The 20876-nt window shown below is 40.7% G+C and overlaps 1 protein-coding gene across 5 annotated transcripts in view; it reads right to left on the bottom strand.

Moving 5' to 3' along the window:
• CNST (consortin, connexin sorting protein) overlaps positions 1 to 20856 on the bottom strand; it is a 116449-nt gene extending 95593 nt beyond the window's left edge. The window contains exons 1-2 of one of the 5 annotated variants that reach the window (XM_050771636.1): positions 20538 to 20624; positions 6344 to 6491 (exon numbers count right to left, since the gene is read on the bottom strand). The gene's annotated coding sequence lies outside the window, so the exon portion shown is untranslated. Of the gene's footprint in view, positions 1 to 6343; positions 6492 to 17116; positions 17775 to 20537 lie in introns of those variants that run through there. The other 4 variants (XM_050771627.1, XR_007721716.1, XM_050771618.1 and 1 more) reach the window with 4 other exon arrangements.
• Between the last annotated feature and the right edge of the window lie 20 nt (positions 20857 to 20876).

The raw sequence follows: 20876 nt of genomic DNA, 5'->3' as shown, positions 1-20876 counted from the left end.
AGGCGGGTGGATCACGAAGTCAGGAGATCGAGACCATCCTGGCTAACACGGTGAAACCCCGTCTCTACTAAAAATACAAAAAACTAGCCGGGCGAGGTGGCGGCGCCTGTAGTCCCAGCTACTCCGGAGGCTGAGACAGGAGAATGGCCCGAACCCGGGAGGCGGAGCTTGCAGTGAGCTGAGATCCGGCCACTGCACTCCAGCCTGGGCCACAGAGCAAGACTCCGTCTCAAAAAAAAAAAAAAAAAAAAAAAAAAAGAAAAAAGAAATCTTCAGGCCGAGACGGGCGGATCACGAGGGCAGGAGATCGAGAGACGATCCCGGCTAACACGGTGAAACCCCGTCTCTACTAAAAAATACAAAAAAATAGCTGGGCGAGGTGGCGGCGCCTGTAGTCCCAGCTACTCGGGAGGCTGAGGCGGGAGAATGGCGTAAACCCGGGAGGCGGAGCTTGCAGTGAGCTGAGATCCGGCCACTGCACTCCAGCCTGGGCGACAGAGCGACTCCGTCTCAAAAAAAAAAGAAAAAAGAAACCTTCACAAAGACACCAATGTTCTCAAAATTAAATCCCCATAAAATATGCTGAATCTTTAAAAGATAATTCAATTAGCATCAGCAATACAGAAGGGAGTAAGGAGACAGCTCCTTTTTGCATGAAGCCAACCAAACATTTGAAAGTCTGCTATGAACAAAGTACTATGGAAGTTAACAGAATCCATTTAGAAAGACAGAAACATATCTGAAAATTCTGCTTCCAGTCCTCCTGAATAAGTCTTCATAATCAGAGAAGAGCAACTTCGCAACTGTTCCTACCTTTCTCTCTGGTCTTTAAGGTATATTAAAAAAGTATATGGGTAAATGGCAAAGTAATCTACAACTGATTGTAACAAAATGATTAGGGATTATTTTTAGAATTTACTCAAAAAAGAGTACAGTATTTCATGCATTCATTTAATTTCTGACCACAAATACTTTTTTTTTTTTTTTTTTTTTTGAGACGGAGTCTCGCTCTGCCGCCCAGGCTGGAGTGCAGTGGCCGGATCTCAGCTCACTGCAAGCTCCGCCTCCCGGGTTCCCGCCATTCTCCTGCCTCAGCCTCCCGAGTAGCTGGGACTACAGGCGCCGCCACCTCGCCCGGCTAGTTTTTTTTGTATTTTTTAGTAGAGACGGGGTTTCACCGTGTTAGCCAGGATGGTCTCGATCTCCTGACCTCATGATCCGCCCGTCTCGGCCTCCCAAAGTGCTGGGATCACAAATACTTTAAATGCTACCTAAGCCTTAATATTTATATGTCCAGAATGAAATCTACATACAGTTCTCACAAAAAGGTAACAGATTATTTATTTAAAAAAAAAATCTAAGGAAAGCATCAATAAAAGAGAAAACTGGTAATGTTACACCTTAATTTTTTTTTTTTTAATACTTTAAGTTCTAGGGTACATGTGCATAATGTGCAGGTTTGTTACATATGTATACTTGTGCCATATTGGTGTGCTGCACCCATTAACTCGTCATTTACATCAGGTATAACTCCCAATGCAATCCCTAATCCCTCCCCCCTCCCCCCTCCCCATAATAGGCCTTGTACATCTTAATTTTTTAACCTTAGAAATTCAGTACAGTTGATTACCACTTTCAAGAAGATAAGCCTCACCATTCGTAAGCACCAGAAGTTCCCTTTCCAAACAAGAACTAAGACTAGAGATAAGACAGAGCAGTAAGAAAGGAAGCTCTAATTTTGGAGTCATTCCCTTCTCAGTGCAAATATAGTTTTCTGATACTTGCCAGCTGTGTAATCTTAGTCAAATTAGTTCAACTTTATGAGCCTTTGTTTCTTTGCTGTAAGAGTAAAAAGATAATCCATGGGAAACAGCTAAAGTCATCCATAAAGGTACATTAAGAACATCCTTGTAAACAGTCTCTAGATGTCAATCGCTAGCAATTTTGTTTTATTTACTCTGCTGAGGACTCTGTGTGATTTTTATTTTTATTTTTTTATTTGAGACAGAGTCTCACTCTGTCATCCAGGCTGGACTGCAGAGGGGCAATCTCGGCTCACTGCAACCTCTGCCTCCCAGGTTCTAGTGATTCTCCTGCCTCAGTCTCCCAAGTAGCTGGAATTACAGGCACTCATCATTTTTGCATTTTTAGTAGAGATGGGGTTTTACCGTGTTACCTGGGCTGGTCTTGAACTCCTGGGCTCAAGTGATCCGCCTGTTTTGGCCTCCCAAAGTGTTGGGATTACAGGTGTGAGCCACCAAGCCCAGCTATTGGCTATTTGTGAATCATGAATTTTCTAGTGATAACAAGATGCACGGCACTAAGAGTTCAATAGTCATGTTTGTTGTCATCCCTGAAATAGAATTGCTCCTTGGGAAGAAGAACTTATAATAAGCTAGTGAAGAGCACATATGCAGAACCTAATAGGCAACAAGGCAGAATGAATAAATACTGAACAGAAACAGGAAAGAGAAAAAGCGGACCAGGGATCTGCAAAGCCACAGGATGATAAATGCACATTCTCTGGTAACATCGATTCACTTCTAAAGGTGAGGATGGAAGAGAGATGCTAATTTTATGTTAACACAAACAGCTATTATAGAGCAGAATATACAAAATATATAATTCCAAAAAATATTTAAGCTCAGATAAATCACTTTATAGAAATGTTTAAGTGTATTGTGAGAAGTGACCATAGGCCGGGCGCGGTGGCTCACGCCTGTAATCCCAGCACTTTGGGAGGCCGAGGCGGGCGGATCACAAGGTCAGGAGATCGAGACCACGGTGAAACCCCGTCTCTACTAAAAATACAAAAAATTAGCCGGGCGCAGTTGTGGGCGCCTGTAGTCCCAGCTACTCGGGAGGCTGAGGCAGGAGAATGGCGTGAACCCGGGAGGCGGAGCTTGCAGTGAGCCGAGATCGCGCCACTCACTCCAGCCTGGGCGACAGAGCGAGACTCCGTCTCAAAAAAAAAAAAAAAAAAAAAAAAAAAAAGAAGTGACCATAATAACAGAGTATGAGAATAACAAGACACATTTATATATGTGCTTACTCTTTGCCACTCATATAGTAACAATTCCTCACAACAGTCCTATGAGGTAGTTATTATCAGCACTACCATTTTATAGCAAGCAAACTGAGGCACTAATAGGTAAAGCAACTCATCCAAAGTCAAACCGTCTTAGAATTAGGACTCAACCTGGGCAGACCGGCTCCAGATGCTGTGCTGCTTGCGGTGCACAGGGCAGATTCCATAAGCAAGATGGAATTTGAGCTGGGGGTTGAAGAGTTTGATAAGTTAGGAGGAGGAGGAGGAGGAGGAAGAGAAATTGTAATAATACTATTTAGCCTTAGAAGAGGCCAGTTTTTTTTTTTTTTTTTTTTTTTGAAACGGAGTCTCTCTCTGTCCCCAGGCTGGAGTGCAGTGGCACAATATCGGCTCACTGCAACCTCCGCCTCCTGGGTTCAAGCAATTCTGCCTCAGTCTCCCACTGGGCCCACAGGCACACGCCACCACGCCCAGCTAATTTTTTGTATGTTTAGTAGAGACGGAATTTCACCGTGTTAGCCAGGATGGTCTTGATCTCCTGACCTCGTGATCTGCCCACCTCAGCCTTCCAAAGTGCTGGGATTACAGGCGTGAGCCACCGCACCCAGCCAAAGGCAATGGTTAATACAGAATCCATACTGAAACATTTTCAGAGACCCATTTTTTAAAGCACAATAATTTTAGAGCTTATTTTAAAACACTGTAACTTTTCTGGTATTTACTAGACACTGTCTTGAATTTGCTTATTTATTGCTTCAGAATTTTTCTCAAGTTATTTCATGCATATATATTATTTCCCATCTGGAATTCAAGTGCTTGAATGTTTGCAGCATGAGAATGTGCCCATTACTTCTTTTACAATCCTTACCAAAACACAGCCCAGGCATATAAACGGTGTTTAATTAATGTTTGTTCAATTGAACTACAATACTAAAGTCTCACACTACCTCTTACCCAAGGATACAGATTTAGAAAAAAAATGGTTATATCTCTAAAGATGATGTTTAAAATGTACTTAACAACAAAAAAAACCACAAGTATTATCTGGTAGGAAACAGAAGAGGGAAACTTGAGAACAGAGGATATTTTTGTCAGTGACAGAGTTCATATAGAGACAAGTCAGCAAAGTCCAAACAAGAAGCATGAATTAGTAAAAACACAAAGAAACGATAGGTGTGAGCCACCATGCACAGCCTGTTTTAGTTCTTTTCTAAAGTGGATATGAGATAAATGGAATTAGGCCAGGGTCAAATTTATTTTAACCTAGTCTTTCCACTTTTGTTTCTTCAACTACAATTTTATTTGAAAGGTTCACCTTCTCACAACTAGGTTTCTCCACTACAGAAAAACATGAAAGATAATTCTATGCCCATTAAAAAGGCAAAATGAAAATCTATGAACGAAATGGAATAAAACTGGTTCCTGTAAGAATTATGACCACCTTTACCAAAAATTTAAAAACTCATTGTTTTACTAATAGGATGTTCCTGGAATTTTAAAGGTAAAGTCTGAACAACAGTAGAGTAACCTCAAATTCCAAGCGAAAGTGAAGACAAACTTTGGGTAACAGCCACAAAAAGGTAGTACTTTAATCCAAAGTGCAGTTCAAAAACAAACGCAGAGGATAGCAGAGGGTCTAGACAGAGAACTGGATAAGGAGGTGCCAGTAGGAAGAGGCTGTGAAGGGAGTGGCGCTGTGGTGGGCAGGTGTGGAGGAGAGGTAAGAACAACAAAGTCATAACTGCAGAAAAACAGGGTTTGCTTGTACTGCTGAAATTTACTTCATGAGAAGTATCAGTTTCTGAAGATCATTTTTAATCACAAAAGCATTTTCACCTGACTAATTCCTTTAGTACAGGTTCTTTTCTTTACTGAAATGAAAGCTGCCCATCTTAGTAATCTTTAAAACAGTCTATTAATTTGGCAATGTCCCATCAAAAGCTAGAAAAGGCAGGGCAAGATGGTTCTAAAAACATAAAAACCTAATTCAATTTTTAAAACATTTTAAAGTAAAAACATGTTAGAACAAGACTTCCAAACGTTCCCACTCTGGTGCTTGCCTGAAGTTTGAAGGCCAAGTTTCCATGGATTCCTACAGGCAAAATTAATCTCCTTTATCTTTAACTGTGGATGTGGGTGGAGGGTAGGGGATGGTAGCCAGGGGAAGGGGTAATAGGATAAAAAGAATTAAGAAATATAATTTGTGGCTGGGTGCGGTGGCTCATGCCTGTAATCCCAGCACTTTGGAAGGCCGAGGTGGGTGGATCACCTGAGGTCAGGAGTTAGAGACCAACCCGGCCAACATGGAAAAACCCCGTCTCTATAAAAATACAAAAATTAGCCGGGCGTGGTGGTGCATGCCTGCGGTTCCAGCTACTAAATGGGCTGAGGCAAGAGAATCACTTGAACCTGGGAGGCAGAGATTGCAGTGAGCCGAGATCACATCACTGCACTCCAGCCTGGGTGATAAGAGTGAGGCTCCATCTCAAAAATAAAAAATAAAAAAAACATGTAAAAACATAATTTTTATGTGCTTCTAACTCTAACACAATTAAACCAAAACAAATTTACAAATTAGTACATGCAAAAAATATCAATAAGGTTAAAATAATAGTCATTTAACATAATGCTGCTCTGTAAAAATTAAAGTTTTGTTCACTAATGGAATACGGTATAAACTGTGACGGCACCAGTTCTTTCAAGTTCACACTCTTATTTATCATACACACATGAGGATCCAACTCTCCCACCATCGACTACCAAGAAATCTTTGTTTCTAAAACGTGATGTGATGTTGTCCCAAAGGCAAAATTTATTAATTTTACCCCCACAGTTGTAAACAGAAATACAACCCTGAGCACTGAAATCTCTTTTGTTTTTGAGATGGAGTCTCGCTCTTGTTGCCCAGGCTGGAGTGCAATGGTGCCATCTCGGCTCACTGCAAGTTCCACCTCCCGGGTTCAACCAATTCTCTTTCCATCAGATGTACAAGGTCGGGCTTGGATTTCTCTATCTCCAGGTGTGAAGTGGTATATTTCACTGTGTTTGATTTGTATTTCCCTGACGGCTAATGATGCTGGGCATCTTTTCACGTGTTTTTGGCCATTTGTGTATCTTCTGTTGCAAAATGTCTATGCACAACCTACTGAGTTGTAAGTTGCAGATTTTTAAACTCAGGAAAACGACTTTTTAAAAAACAGTGGACATATGCTAATATGGTTTAAAAGTAAAATTAATATAAATATTGAGGGCTGTGTTAGTGTAGAAACTTTCCCACACTCCTTTACTCATCACCCACTTCTGGCAAGGTAGAATTATTTCTCTTATTGGCAAATTTGGTAATGCCTAAGCTTTACTGGCTCGGCCACCTTCTTTCTCCCTAGAGGGAGTCTGTCAGCAGAGGCGACACTACTTTGCCATGCCGTGTTAGCTGGCCAGCCTTCTGTGAAGACATAGAGGAAATGAAAGTGAATCACGATAAGAAAGATTAGATAGATGAAAAAGAAGAAGTGGGATGTAACGGTATTTCAGATACAAAGACAAGAAATTTTTACAGGATCCCAGCACTTTGGGAGGCCGAGACGGGTGGATCACGAGGTCAGGAGATCAAGACCATCCTGGCTAACACGGTGAAACCCCGTCTCTACTAAAAAAATACAAAAAAAAAAAACTAGCCGGGCGAGGTGGCGGTCGCCTGTAGTCCCAGCTACTCGGGAAGCTGAGGCAGGAGAATGGCGTAAACCCGGGAGGCGGAGCTTGCAGTGAGCTGAGATCCGGCCACTGCACTCCAACCCGGATGACAGAGCGAGACTCCGTTTCAAAAAAAAAAAAAAAAAGAAATTTTTACAGGAAACTGAGGCCACCGGTTTGGCTGGATGGGGAAGGTGGAGCCTACTGGACCTGCCTCTAGACTCATGGTGCCCTTAATCCAGTTCAAGTCCTTGTGGAGAACTATGAGGGTCACGACACCCAACACAGTCCCAACTCTTAAGTATCTCCAGTATCTCAGCAAACCAGCTCTCTAACTTTATCCTCTACTAGTCTTCTATAAATCTCCTTCTCTAACTAAAATGGGCAATTCATTTGCCTCTCAAACAAGGATTTTAAAAAACGAGAACATGAGCCAGGCACAGTGGCTCAGGCCTGTAATACCTGCACTTTGGGGGTTGAAGTGGCAGGATCACTTGAGCCCAGGAGTTTGAGACCAGCCTGAGCAACAAGGTGAGACCCTGTGTCTACAAAAAAATAAAAAATTAACCAGACGTTCGTGGCACATGCATGTGGTCCAGCTACTTGTGAGGCTGAAGTAAGAGGATCACTTGAGCCCAAGAGGTCGAGGCTGCAGTGAGCAGTGGTCTCTACACCCCAGCCAGGGCAACAGAGCAAGGCCATGTCTCAAAAAAAAAAAAAAAAAAATTAGCTGGGTGTGGTGGCCTATACCTATAGTCCCAGCTACTCTGGAAGATGAGGCTAGAGGATTGCTTAAGCCCAGGAGTTTGAGGCTACAATGACCTATGATCACATCACTATACTCTAGTCTATATAACAAAGCAAGACCCTAATTCTACAATAAATGAATAAATAAATGAGAATATGTAATACTGGTGAGGGTTCGATTAAATATTCACAGTCTCATGCTGCTCAAGAGGAATGTAAACTGCCATAACTTATCAGAAAATGATTTCACAATATGTAGTAAGATTAAAGCAATTAAGTCCTTTTATTATTGCGGGATTTATGCTAAAAATTTTTTCAGTAGCCATAAAAAGGAAAAAAGAGGAGATCCTCTGTGCACAAAGATGAACACAGGGGCAATATTTTACAGGCTTATTTCAAGGACTGCTCTACATGTCCTATACACATTATGTCAGTTAATCCTCATTAACTCTTAGGAAGTATTATTTCCCACATTTATAAACGTGAAAACTAAGCGGAAAGGAAGCTAAATAGCTTATCCAAGGTGATATAGTTTATATATTTGTCCCCACCCAAATCTCATATGGAATTGTAATCCTCAGTATTGGAGGTGGGGCCTGGTGGCAGGTGACTGGACCGTGGGGGTGGATTTCTCATGAATGGTTTAGCACCATCTCTTTGGCTGTCGTCCTTGCAATAGGGAGTGAGTTCTCGTGAGACCTGATTGTTGATTAGACTGTAGGGGTGGATTTCTCATGAATGGTTTAGCACCATCTCTTTGGCTGCTGTCCTCGCGATAGCGAGTGAGTTCTCGTGATAGTGAGTGAGTTCTCGTGAGACCTGATTGTTGATTGGACCGTAGGGGTGGATTTCTCATGAATGGTTTAGCACCATCTCTTTGGCTGTTGTCCTCATGATAGTGAGTTCTCCTGAGACCTGACTGTTTAAACGTGTGTAGCACATCCTGCTTGCGCTTGCTCCTGCTCTTGCCATGTGATGTGCCCGCTCTCATTTCACCCTCCACCATGAGTAAAAGCTCCCTAAGGCCTCCCCGGAAGCTGAATGATGTCATGCCCATACAGCCTGCAGGAGTGTGAGCCAAATAAACCTCTTTCCTTTAAAATTGCCCAGTCTCAGGTATTTCTTTATTATTAAATAGCAACATGAGAATACATAAGACTACTGTGGCAGTGAGGAAAAAACTGAAAACAAATGTTCAATAATAGGGAAATGTTTATCCTGTTACAAAACCACAAAAAATATACATTATGTGTCCATAATGAGAGAAGAAGAATCTAAAACAAATTGTAAATATGACCTCAACTATGTAAAAACACACACTCCAAAGAGACTGAAAATAAATATACCAAAATGTTAACACTTTTTCCTCTTAGTTGATGGGAATTCAACTATGTGCTACACACGTTTAAACAATCAGGTCTTACGAGTTTTTATTTTTGTACTTTTCTGTATTTTGCACATTTAAATGTAAGATTTTAAACTCAAACATGTTTTTTAAATCATTGAACCAAGGACATAAAAGTTTATTTTTAATCACTAAGAATATTACGCAGGTCATTTAAATATTAATATTATTCCCCTCTTTAGAAAGAAAATAACCCAAATAAATACAAAGTAATAACAAAAGTTTAGCAAATTAAAAACAAACACCCCATTTACTAAGTGCTGTCTGTGTGCCACACACTGTGGAAAGTCACTTTGACATGTGTTATGTAATAAATGTGTGGGTTTTTTTCTTTTAGAAAGTGTATTTATCAACTGTTTCAGTAGATATCCACTGCTTAGGACCTTATTTTAGTGCACCACCGAGACTCTTGCTGTAATTGCCAATAACCTACAGAAACAGGAATTCCTACAAAACCAGTTTTCCAGGGCACAAAGTGGAGACCTCTATGGTGGAACTGTATAGATCTCAAAAAACAACTCATCCAAACTGTTTCACAACTTTTCACAATAGGTTTACTGAACCCTAAGTCAAAAGAGGTGACATTTAAAATTCTAGTAAAATGAAGAAATAAAATTCTATACAATATATACCAAATGAATTATAAATTATACTAACCAAAAGACTTTTCATGTATATTTCCTGTTTCTTTCTTAAAAAAATTAAATCTATATAAAGTCATTCATGACATTAGTCATTAAGCTAACAGGAATGTTGGGTTTCAACAGTCATTCAAAATCTACCATATTTCAAAATTATACACTAACATGACATATTTTCTTGCATATGTATATCATAGTGTATAGGTTAAATGGATTTTCAATAAATTAAAATTAATTTATCAATTTGAGTAGGATAAAGAACATAAAATCTATATGGCAAACACAATTTTAAAAATTACAAAACCTAAGCCAGGAGTTCACTAGCTTATTTCTTCTCTTCTTATGAACACAAAGCAAAAACTCATTAATTCTATCATTTCAGAGGTTATAAAATTTCAAAGAGTTTAGGCTGATGTTTACTTTTAATTAAGGCTTTCATTTTCTCACATATCCCTTTCAATCCATCCTGCATATCAGAGGCAGATTAATCTTCAGAAAATACTATCTTTCTGTTTTGCATAATAAAAGCAATGACCTCACATACTTGTGGAATGAATAATTTTTTGTGTCTCAAAAATCTATAATAATATCCTATGGTCTGGTCATTTAGCCAACGTTACTCCAGTCTTATGTTGTTACTGAATATCAAAATAAACAGAACAAATCTGTTCAATTCAGATGAGTCTCAACAACATCCCACTATCCATATCCTTTTATCTGGCTCTAAACTCCTATTCCTTGATTACTCTCAAGCCCTCACCCCAGCTGTTCAACCACAAGAGTGCCGAACTCCTGCCAATGTTTTGGTCACGTTAGTCAGCCCCATCCTGGCACGACTTCCTTTCCTATCTAGTATCGAATCCACGTATCATCTCTTGCTACTCCTTAGTCTTCTTACACTTCTACTGCACTCACCCTATAAACCACCAGCCCTGATCAATCTAACTACGTTTTCTGCTCCTATCGTCAATCTGCAATCTATTGCTAAAGAGCATCACAACTACACAAATGAATAACTCTCTCAAAGCAGTACCCATGAAACCTCAGCTGGAACCTTAATGCTGGACAGACGACCTTCCTCCAGAGCTATTCTCAGCCTTCATCACCAGTCTCCAGTCCCCTGCCTACCCATTCCTGGCTCAACAGAGTCTCAGCTGGAAAAGTAAATAGAAGCTCCACCTCCATCTCAGTAGAAGAATGTTTCTATCCACTCTTCAAGGATAATTTTTCTACCTGTACCCAGTTTCTCACCCACTCCTTATTCATCAGGGAACATGTCTGTACAATCAAGCTCTCTATGGACCCATTCTTCTCATCACAAAACAGCAGTTGCCTTTACCCTAATCCCAGGTCTGTGAATAAGTCTTTGGACTTGCAGCAAAAACTCAACCACAATAATTATTCACTTTTCTAGAAAATGCACAGAGAACAAATGATTTAAAAAAAAAAATACCCCACAAGGTACTAGAAAAATATAAAGAGTAATTCCTAAAGGTATAAAAGATACAAGGCAAAAAATACTTGAGGAGCCAGACGCGGTGGCTCACACCTGTAATCCCAGCACTTTGGGAGGCCGAGCCAGGGGGATCACTTGAGGTCAGGAGTTCAAGACCAGACTGGCCAACATGCTGAAACCCCATCTCTACTGAAAGCACAAAAATTAGCCAGGCTTGGTGGCGGGCACCTGTAATCCCAGCTACTTGGGAGGCTGAGGTGAGAATCACTTGAACCCAGGAGGCGGAGGCTGCAGTGAGCCAAGATCATGCCATTGCACTCCAGCCTGGGCAACAGAGCAAGACTCCATCTCAAAAATAAATAAATAGATAGATAAATAAATAAAATACTTGAGGAAGATTTGTTCAGATTTGTTCTTTGACTCACCATGACTTTCTTCATAATCTTTTTTTTTTTTTTTGAGATGGAGTCTCCCTCCGTTACCCAGGTTCGAGTGCAGTGGCGCGATCTCGGCTCACTGCAAGCTCCACCTCCCAGGTTCAAACCATTCTCCTGCCTCAGCCTCCCAAGTAGCTGGGACCACAGGCGCCCACCACCATGCCCGGCTAATTTTTTTGTATTTTTAGTAGAGACAGGGTTTCACCATGTTAGCCAGGATGGTCTCAGTCTCCTGACCTCGTGATCCGCCCGCCTCGGCCTCCCAAAGTGCTGGGATTACAGGTGTGAGCCACCGGGTCTGGCCCATAATCTATTAAATTATTTTTGTTTTAAATAAAATACTACTAAAAATGATGCTTTTACATAGGAATCCTTATAAAACCATAGCTGCTTATAAGATAAATTTAGGAAAGACATACAATAACCAACTAAGTCAAATTGATGCTGTGGCTCTTGTCCTTTTATTGAGTAACATACTCCTTGAAAAATCTGATGAAACCTGAGAATTCCCTCTGAAAAATACACGTATTGTGCTTTGGGAGGCCAAGGCAGGAGGATCGCTCCTGGAGGAAGCCATGAGTTCTAGACCAGCTGGGGCAACACAGGGAGGACCTATCTCTACAAAAAGCTTTAAAAAAAAAAGTTAGCTGGGCATGGTGGTGCACACCTGCAGTCCCAGCTACTAGGGAGGTTGAAGTGAGAAGACTGCTTGAGTCCAGGAGTTTGAGGCTGCACGGAGCTACAATCATGCCACTGGATGGCAACCTGGGCGATAGTGCAACACACTGTCTCTAAAAAAAATTTTTTTAAAGGAAAAGAAAAAACACTAATTTTTGAATAACCATGTCTTCCTCAAGTTAAAATTTACAACCTTTTAAAAAAATATTTGGAGCATCATTACTTTGTAATCAAGAAGGAAAAAAGAGGCAAAGAATAAGATTTGCACTTCTATCCCCTGCCACTTTCAAGTTTCTAATAAAATATGACCTATTCTGACCTGTCAGCTTTCCATGGAAAAAACTAAAAGGTGAGGGAAGGCAGAATAATCTATAGAGACATTCTGGACCCAGTTTTTCACTTACACTGAAGAGTTGGAGGAAAATGGAAACTCTCCGGCAAAGGCTATACAAAGTACATGGTTTTACACAAAGCATTACACAAGTACATGGAAGCTTCAGTTACAAAACAGATATTCTTAGAATATGTTTCCTCAGCCTAGATACGTGTTCCTGGAGCAGAATTTCTGCTCATAAGGTTTTTGCACTCACAGCTATACTCTTTGAGGCTTCAGGGAAGGCAAGCCAAGGACACATAGGTTAAAGCTCTGTTGGCATTTGAAACTGGGCAATCCCTAGGTTTTCCCCAGCTATACAGTGAGAAAGGAAGGATAAAAAGCCCATAGGCATCAGAATGCATGAAACTATAACCAACCAAGAGGTCACCTGATATAATAAAAACTAACTTCTTGAATTAAATACTATTTTACTTTAGGTTATTTTGAAATACATCTTTCTCTGGCTAGAGAAAAGATGAGCTTTGGTGAATATATGATCTATTATACTAATTTTAAAACAAGAGTTCGGTGGGGGATAGCATTAGGAGATATACTTAATGTAAATGACGAGTTAACGGGTCCTGCACACCAACATGGCACATGTATACATATGTAACAAACCTGCACGTTGTGCACATGTACCCTAGAACTTAAAGTATAATAAAAAAAAAAAAAAAAAAAGAGAGAGTTCAAATGTAATACTTTTTTTTTTTTTTTTTTTTTTTTTTTTTTTTTTTTTTTTGAGACGGAGTCTCACTCTGTCACCCAGGCTGGAGTGCAGTGGCCGGATCTCAGCTCACTGCAAGCTCCGCCTCCCGGGTTCACGCCATTCTCCTGCCTCAGGCTCCCGAGTAGCTGGGACTACAGGCGCCCGCCACCTCGCCCAGCTACTTTTTTTGTACTTTTTAATAGAGACGGGGTTTCACCGTGTTCGCCAGGATGGTCTCGATCTCCTGACCTCGTGATCCGCCCGTCTCGGCCTCCCAAAGTGCTGGGATTACAGGCTTGAGCCACCGCGCCCGGCCTCAAATGTAATACTAAAAGACAGACTATCTTCTCTCTTCCGAGTCACAAAACATATATTACATGATTAAAATACGGAAGACAAAGGGCATTACTTCTAATTTTGGCTCTTTACAATGCTTATCCAATGCTACAGATATAACTCTAACTGGCATGGCAAAGAACAACAAAATTAGAAAAATACTTGTAGCAAAAATAATCTAGAGATTACTGTGTAAATTATTTAAAATAAAGCCTGATGGCTGAATTTGAATTAAGATGCCACAAATGGGTATCAATAATGACTTTTCCAGGAAACTAAATTTCACAATAATTATAACCAGTATAATTTGCACAAATGTCCACCCCTCTTTTCATCTGAGTTGACTCTGAGGGAGGAAATCATGTTGGTTACATGAATTCTTAAAAGACCCAATCTAAGTAAACTTTTTCATGCTTCACAAGTGGAAAAAAAAATCTAAAATGTTCTTCGTTGCTTCATGAGGTAAAAACAATTAACTCAGGCCTGGCGCGGTGACTCACACCTGTAATCCCAGCACTTTGAGAGGCTGAAGTAGGCAGTCTGCTTGAGCTCAGGAGTTCAAGACCACCTTGGGCAACATGGCGAAACCCTGCTTCTATTTTTCTAAAAAATTAATAATTAGAAAAACCACATACCTGACACAAAACTAAGTAACTCCCCTATCTATTATTCAACAAATAAAATACATTTTTGGCTGGGAGCGGTGGCTCATGTCTATAATCCCAGTACCTTGGGAGGCCAAAGCAGGAGGATCACTTGAGCTGAGGAGTTCAGGACTAGCCTGGGCAAAATAGTGAGATCTCATCTCTATTTAAATAATAAACCACACAAATTTTCACAAAAATAAATCCTCATTGAAAAATCTTAGGTAATGTTTTTCAGTTCATCTAAAAATTATTTTTAAGATTCAGTTGTATACTAACAGCTGCAAAAGAGAAAAATAATGAACAAAGACAATGCTTACAAAAAATCAAAATATAAGCAGTATGTTACCCAATACTCAAGGACAGCAGCATTTGATCTTATAAAATTCCCAAATTTTTTAATAACTTATTTCAAACTCTGTAACATAAAAAGTACTTTATTTAATTCATGTATTTGTGCATTTTTGAGACAGGGTCTTACTCTGTCACCCAGGCTGGAGTGCAGAGCACAGTGGTGCAGTCATGCTTCACTGCGGCCTTGGCCTCCTGTGCTTAGGTGATCCTCCCACCTCAGCCTCCAGAGTAGCCAGGACTACAGGCGCGAGTCCCAGGCATGGCTGAGACTGGCCAAAAAGTCTTTTTAAAGGTTACTTTACCTTCATTCAAATTAGAAAACCACAGTTACCTAATTCACTGAGTTTTCAAAATGCAGCTAAGATAGAAAAAAATATGTAATTATTTAATCAGGCAGTGGCTCTCCAGGAAAAAAACAGGGCAACTATTCTCATAAGAAAATTTAATACGTATGCCAATTGCAAAATAATGTTAACTTCTATAATTGCCTAGATACTGTCAATTTAAATATCAAATGCCCAAATGTCGATGAAGGGTGACTAACCAGACAGTGTGGCACATGCCTGTAGTCCCGGCTCAGGAAGCTACAGCAGGAGGATCACTTGAGCCCAGGAGTTTAAGGCTAATCTGGGCAACATAGTGAGACCTCATCTCTAAAATAAGTAAATAAATGTGACAAAATTTACCATTTACTGTTTCAGAATTTTTCTCTGTCTAAAAGGAATTTTAGTTTGAGATTTGACAAAATACTGACAAGATACTGATTTGTCAGTATTTTGATAGGCACAAACTGTCTTTCCTTTCCACATGGCTAATGATGATGAAAAACAGGAAGTCCTAAGAGATGGAAGGGTGGAGGGTATATGGCAAAAAGTTTCCATCTCCAAAATGTTAAAGAGCAGGATCTCAAAACTAAGATAAAAACTAGATAGCCGTTTATCTAGTCTTAGATAAATTTTAAATAAAATTTAAAAGAAAACATTATTATTTTCTTATAGAACATCCACACATCGCTCACAAAACAAGCAACATCCAATAACTATACCGCTTCCCCAATTCTGTCTTTGATCCTCTAACACTCCCCACAGTCCCTACATTGTGCCAGGTCTATCATGACTATATTTGACAGAGGGAGTTTGTTCACTCATGCCTTTAATCCCAGCACTTTGGGAGGCCGAGATGGGTGGATCACTTGAGGTCAGGAGTTTGAAACCAGCCTGGCTGGCCAACATGGTGAAACTCTGCCTCTACTAAAAATACAAAAAATTAGCTGGGTGTGGTGGCACACGCCTGTAATCCCAGCTACTCGGGAGGCTGAGGCAGGAGAATCACTTGAACCCCGGAGCTGGAGGTTGCAGTGAGTCGAGATCTCGCACCACTGCACTCCAGCCTAGGCGATGGAGCAAGACGCTGTCTCAAAAACGATAAAAACAATTTAAGAAATCTCAAGCTATTATAAGACTTCAGAATTCTGCTAATGATGTGTTCTTTAAAGAATATTACAAATAATTATTTCAAATGCTTAAAAAACAAAATTATTCCCTGAAAGGATATATAATTTCCCCCATGAGAATGACTGCTACATAAAGGAAAGCCTGTATTCACGTGAATCTGGAAGGCCCTAAACTGGAAAGGTTACATAATAGTATCAAGACACACATATATTAAGTTACAATTTCTCAATAAGCATATAATGCTTTTAAAGCCCATTTAAACCTTATCAGGGTTTTTTAAAAACTGAAGATTACTGCACTACCAATTACTCTTCCTAAAATAACTACAATAAATTTGCTAAGACTCACTTGTAGAAACCAAGCAATGTATTTTCTCTTTTATCCAACTAAAAGGGTGCCAATAAACGGCTATCTAGTTTTAAATTTAAAAGAAAACATTATTATTTTCTTATAGAACATCCACACATGGCTCACAAAACAAGCAACATCCAATAACTACACCCCTTCCCCAATTCTGTCTTTGATCCTCTAACACTCCCCACAGTCCCTACATTGTGCCAGGTCTATCATGACTATATTTGACAGAGGGAGTTTGTTCACTGAGCAGGTAATTTAAAATTTCTTTATACCATAAAGGTTGAGAAGAGGGCATGTTTCCTGTATTAAACTACACGGAATATTAATTAGGCCTTCAGGCTAATTTTGCTATTGATGTCGACGTAACACACTGCAGCTAAAGTAGTATTTAGGGAAGTTTATCAGAGCACAGAGGTCAAGACAGGAACAACGATGGGTCTGACTGATCCCCATGGAGGTTAACTGGCTTTAGAGCTACCTTTGTTACAGCAGCTCTGAACCAGAGACGGTTCTATGTAAATCACCACCCTTGTTGCAAAAACAACTTAAGGCATGTATGGAGACAGTATGTCAGTTGCTTTATACAAAAACTGCCATCTTTTCTTTTAAATTTCCCTAAACCACCATAAGCAAGTTAATCTTTTACTTTACTCAGGCTCCCAGCATTCTACAGCCATAAAACTTACTCTCTTCCTTTCTAAATTTTGCTCAAAGATTTGATCTTTCCCTTGATAAGAAACACCAGGATAAAAAGAAGCACATTTATAAAACTCTTAGCCTTACCTGAAACTGATTCAGAAAATAACTCTGCAACAACAGGTACTCTATCTGTTCACAATAAAGTTCTATCTTCTTGTAGGTCCTCAAGTTCTCCCTACAATTTAGTAGACAGAAACTCACACTGTGCCTCACACACTGTTGACGTGTAGATGTAAATAACTAATAACAATGACACGCCAGGAAATGACTGAACACTATTCATCTTATGAGCCTCACGAAACAAGCATGGGGCTCAGCGTTAACACAGTCAACGCTAAGAGAAAGAGGCTGGGCATGGTGGCTACGCCTGTAATCTCCACACTTTGGGAGGTTGAGGTGGAAGGATCATTTGAGCCCAGGAGTTTAGGGCTCAGGGACTGCCACTGCACTCCAGTCTGAGCAACAGAGTGAGAATCGGTCTCAAAACAAACAAAACAAAACAAAACAAAACAAAAACACTAAGAGGAAGAGACTTAGAACTCTCTTCCTGCATAGAAACTTCTCAAATTGAATACCACAGCACTTCAGGAAGAGGAGTTTTTAATTTACCCCACAGTATCAGACTCTCCGTGTAGGAAGACAGCTTAAAAATCACGTGAGGATCTATCATATGTGCTGCTCAGAAACGTAACATTCAGTATGAAATAATGTAAAATAGCTCATTAACTTTTAAAATTGATTTCATGCTAAAATAGCATACATAAGATTAAACAAAATATACTACTAAAATTTTACCGTTTCTTTTTATTTTCTTAATATCACTACTAGAAAATTTCAAATTACTTATACGGCTTGCATTGTATTTCTATGGAACACTGCTGCTACAGACCTACAACCTCAGTTCTGACAGCAAGCAAGGACTATCGCTTGGCATTTCCCAATTCCGGCTGTCATTTAAAAGTCAAAAGAGGCTGGGTGTGATGGCTCATGCCTGTAATGCCAGTGCTTTGGGAGGCTGAGGTTCGGGACGATTGCTTGAGGCCAGGAATTTGAGACTAGCCTGGGCAACATAGCGAAACTCCACCTTTACAAATAAATAAATATATTTAAATGTAAAGAGCAGGAACAAAAGTATTTTCTCTTTGCTACCAACTTGATTGAGAGAACAAGATAATTTTGGAGATTATAAAAATCATCAGCAGAATCACTTTGTCTTGGCACCATTTTAAAGGTGTGGTGGCTCATGCCTGTAATCCCAGCACTTTGGGAGGCCGAGGTCGGGGGATCACCTGAGGTCAGTAGTTCAAGGCCAGCCTGGCCAACATGGTGAAACCCCATCTCTACTAAAAACTCAAAAATTAGCTGGGCATAGTGGCAGGTGCCTGTAATCCCAGCTACTCGGGAGGCTGAGGCCGGAGAAACTGCTTGAACCTGAAAGGTGGAGGTTATATAGTGAGCCGAGATTGCACCACTACACTCCAGCCTGGGCGACAGAGTAGACTCCATCTCAAAAAAAAAAAAAAAAAAAAAAAAAAAAAAATTACTTCAAAAAGGTACAAACAGCATGGGATAGAAAACCACACTTCTTAAGAAAAAAGATGGGAAATACTGCATACCAATTGAGTTTTTCTAATAAAGTATGTCTAAATCCTGATCGTAAAGTTCATCTTTAAGGTGAAATCAACATTCTCAGCACCTGGGACCTCAGAAAAAAATAAGATGTACAAAAATCTGTCTTTTTATTATTTAAGTACCTTCAATTACAAACAAATGAACCATCAACACTGTAAAAAGGAAATATTACAATGTAATTCTCCTTCCCAAAACCAAAAGAATATAATAACACCCAAAAGCAAAATTAAAAATGACATCAGTTTTTCTAGGACTCAGTAGGCCAACTTTGATTCACAAACATTATGAAATAAGACAGTGCATTTTAACATACGGTTTTTTTAAAAAACCACAATGTGTTTATTTTTTCTTTTTCTCTTTTTTTTTCTTTTTTTTTTTTTTTAAAGAGACAGAGTCTATGTTGCCCAGTCTGGCTTCGAACTCCCGGCTGCAAGTGATCCTCCCACCTTGGCCTCCCAAAATGCTGGGATTACAGGCATGAACTACCATACCCAGCCACCATAATTTTTTTTAAAAGTATATTTAAAAAGTAAGAAATTCAACGACACATTTCCATGAGTGAACCATAGAGACATAACTCTATTTCATCTGATTTAAAAATATCTAGGACTCCAGGTCCTGGAGGGGGAAAAAAAAGTGTATTTCTGAATCTGTGAAAATGTTTTTTAAGGGGAGAGGGGGAGGCAGCTCAGTAATAGGGACAGGTTCAGGGGATGCAAAGTCATTTCTAGAAAATTGTCAGTGAGAAAACTATACGAAAAAAGAATGTAAGGAAATTAAGACCAATGAGTGAGTCCCCAGAGTTTGTTCAACAAACAGTTGATGAGATATTTTCTACGATGTCCTAACGAATTTATAATCCACAAAAGGTCATACTTGGTTGTCAATTCCTTATCCGTTTGAGCTTCATGAGTATAATCTTCAGACTATTTGCTAGGTGATACATTCCTTAGGAACCTTTTCCTTGTGCAGTTAAATGCCAAACTCAATTACGCTCTCAGTAGAGTAAGCAGAAAGGATTGTACGTATTTTGAGACACGGAGTTGATTGGCTGCCGTTTCTTGCCTTGGTGGTAAGGATAATGGGTAAAAGCTCTTTCTAAGTTTGATCCTGAAACACAGAAAACACTCTCAAAGAACCGTGTCTTCTAACATTGCCCAATAGGTTAAAAAAAAAAAAAAAAAAAAAAGACTGCCAAAATTTCCATTACAGCATGCTATTTTTAGTCTTCAAAATTGGGTCTTTTAAATCGCATTCCACAGTAGGATGTGTTTGACTAAGTTTACATAAGGAATAAAATAAGCATCCTAAAGTGTTAATCTTGTTAAGCTGAGAAAGGAACTGTAAGCTTTTAATTCTTCATTTTTAATCTAAGTCTTTCAAACACACAAACTGAAAAAATTAAGGAAAATATTGGCCCAGAGAGAGGAAAGGAAGGGAGACACCAGGCGGTTCTCGACAACCAAAGTGGTGGTGATGGGGGGGACCAGGTGTGGGGAGGGAATGAAAACCATCCACCAGGGTGGGGAGAGCGGGCTGTGGGCCACGGAACAGACAGGAATGGAGACCCTGGAAGCCGCAGGCTCCTCCAGGAGCCGGGCGAGGAACGACTTCTGGCGCTAGTCCCCCAGGGAGAGAGAAATTGGCGCGACGCGCAGCAATAGGAGACCCACAGCAGCTGAGAAAGGAGAGGAAAACAGGCGACCTGAGAGGCGGAGGAGGTGAGGGGACCGGGCTACACCTCACCGGGAGGGCAGAGGCAGCGCGGCTGGAGGAGGACAGCGCAGGGGGAGCAGCGAGGAGCTTCCGAAAGCCTCTCCATCCCGGCCAGGAGCCGGCGGGTGCCCCTGCATCCCGCTCCTCCTCTCCTCACCTGGGAATCGGAGGCGCAAGGAGGGCTACCGCTGGGCGCCGGGTCTGTTTCCAGCCCCACTCGGCGACATGGCGGCCGACGTGCTGTCACGGAGCTTGCTCGGGTCTCCCGTGGCTCCGGTGGAGGAGACACCTCTCGCCTTTCCGCCCCGCCTCCCTCTGCGCACCCCTCGCGGCTGGCCGGCTGGAGGCTGGCCGCCCGCGACCGCGGAGCATAGAGCACTGGCGGCTAGAGAGGAAGCGCAGAGCGCGGACAACCATAGAGTGCGAGTCCGGACACCAACCGGATGGTCTGTCGCTCTCCTCAACGGTCCACTCACAATCCTTGGGCGGCTGAGCC

The sequence above is a fragment of the Macaca thibetana genome, chromosome 1 (assembly GCF_024542745.1).
Source record: "Macaca thibetana thibetana isolate TM-01 chromosome 1, ASM2454274v1, whole genome shotgun sequence".
NCBI classification, from domain to species: Eukaryota; Metazoa; Chordata; class Mammalia; order Primates; family Cercopithecidae; genus Macaca; species Macaca thibetana.
The sequence above is the reverse complement of the archived record's forward strand: the minus strand, read 5'-3'. Positions and strand labels throughout refer to the sequence as shown.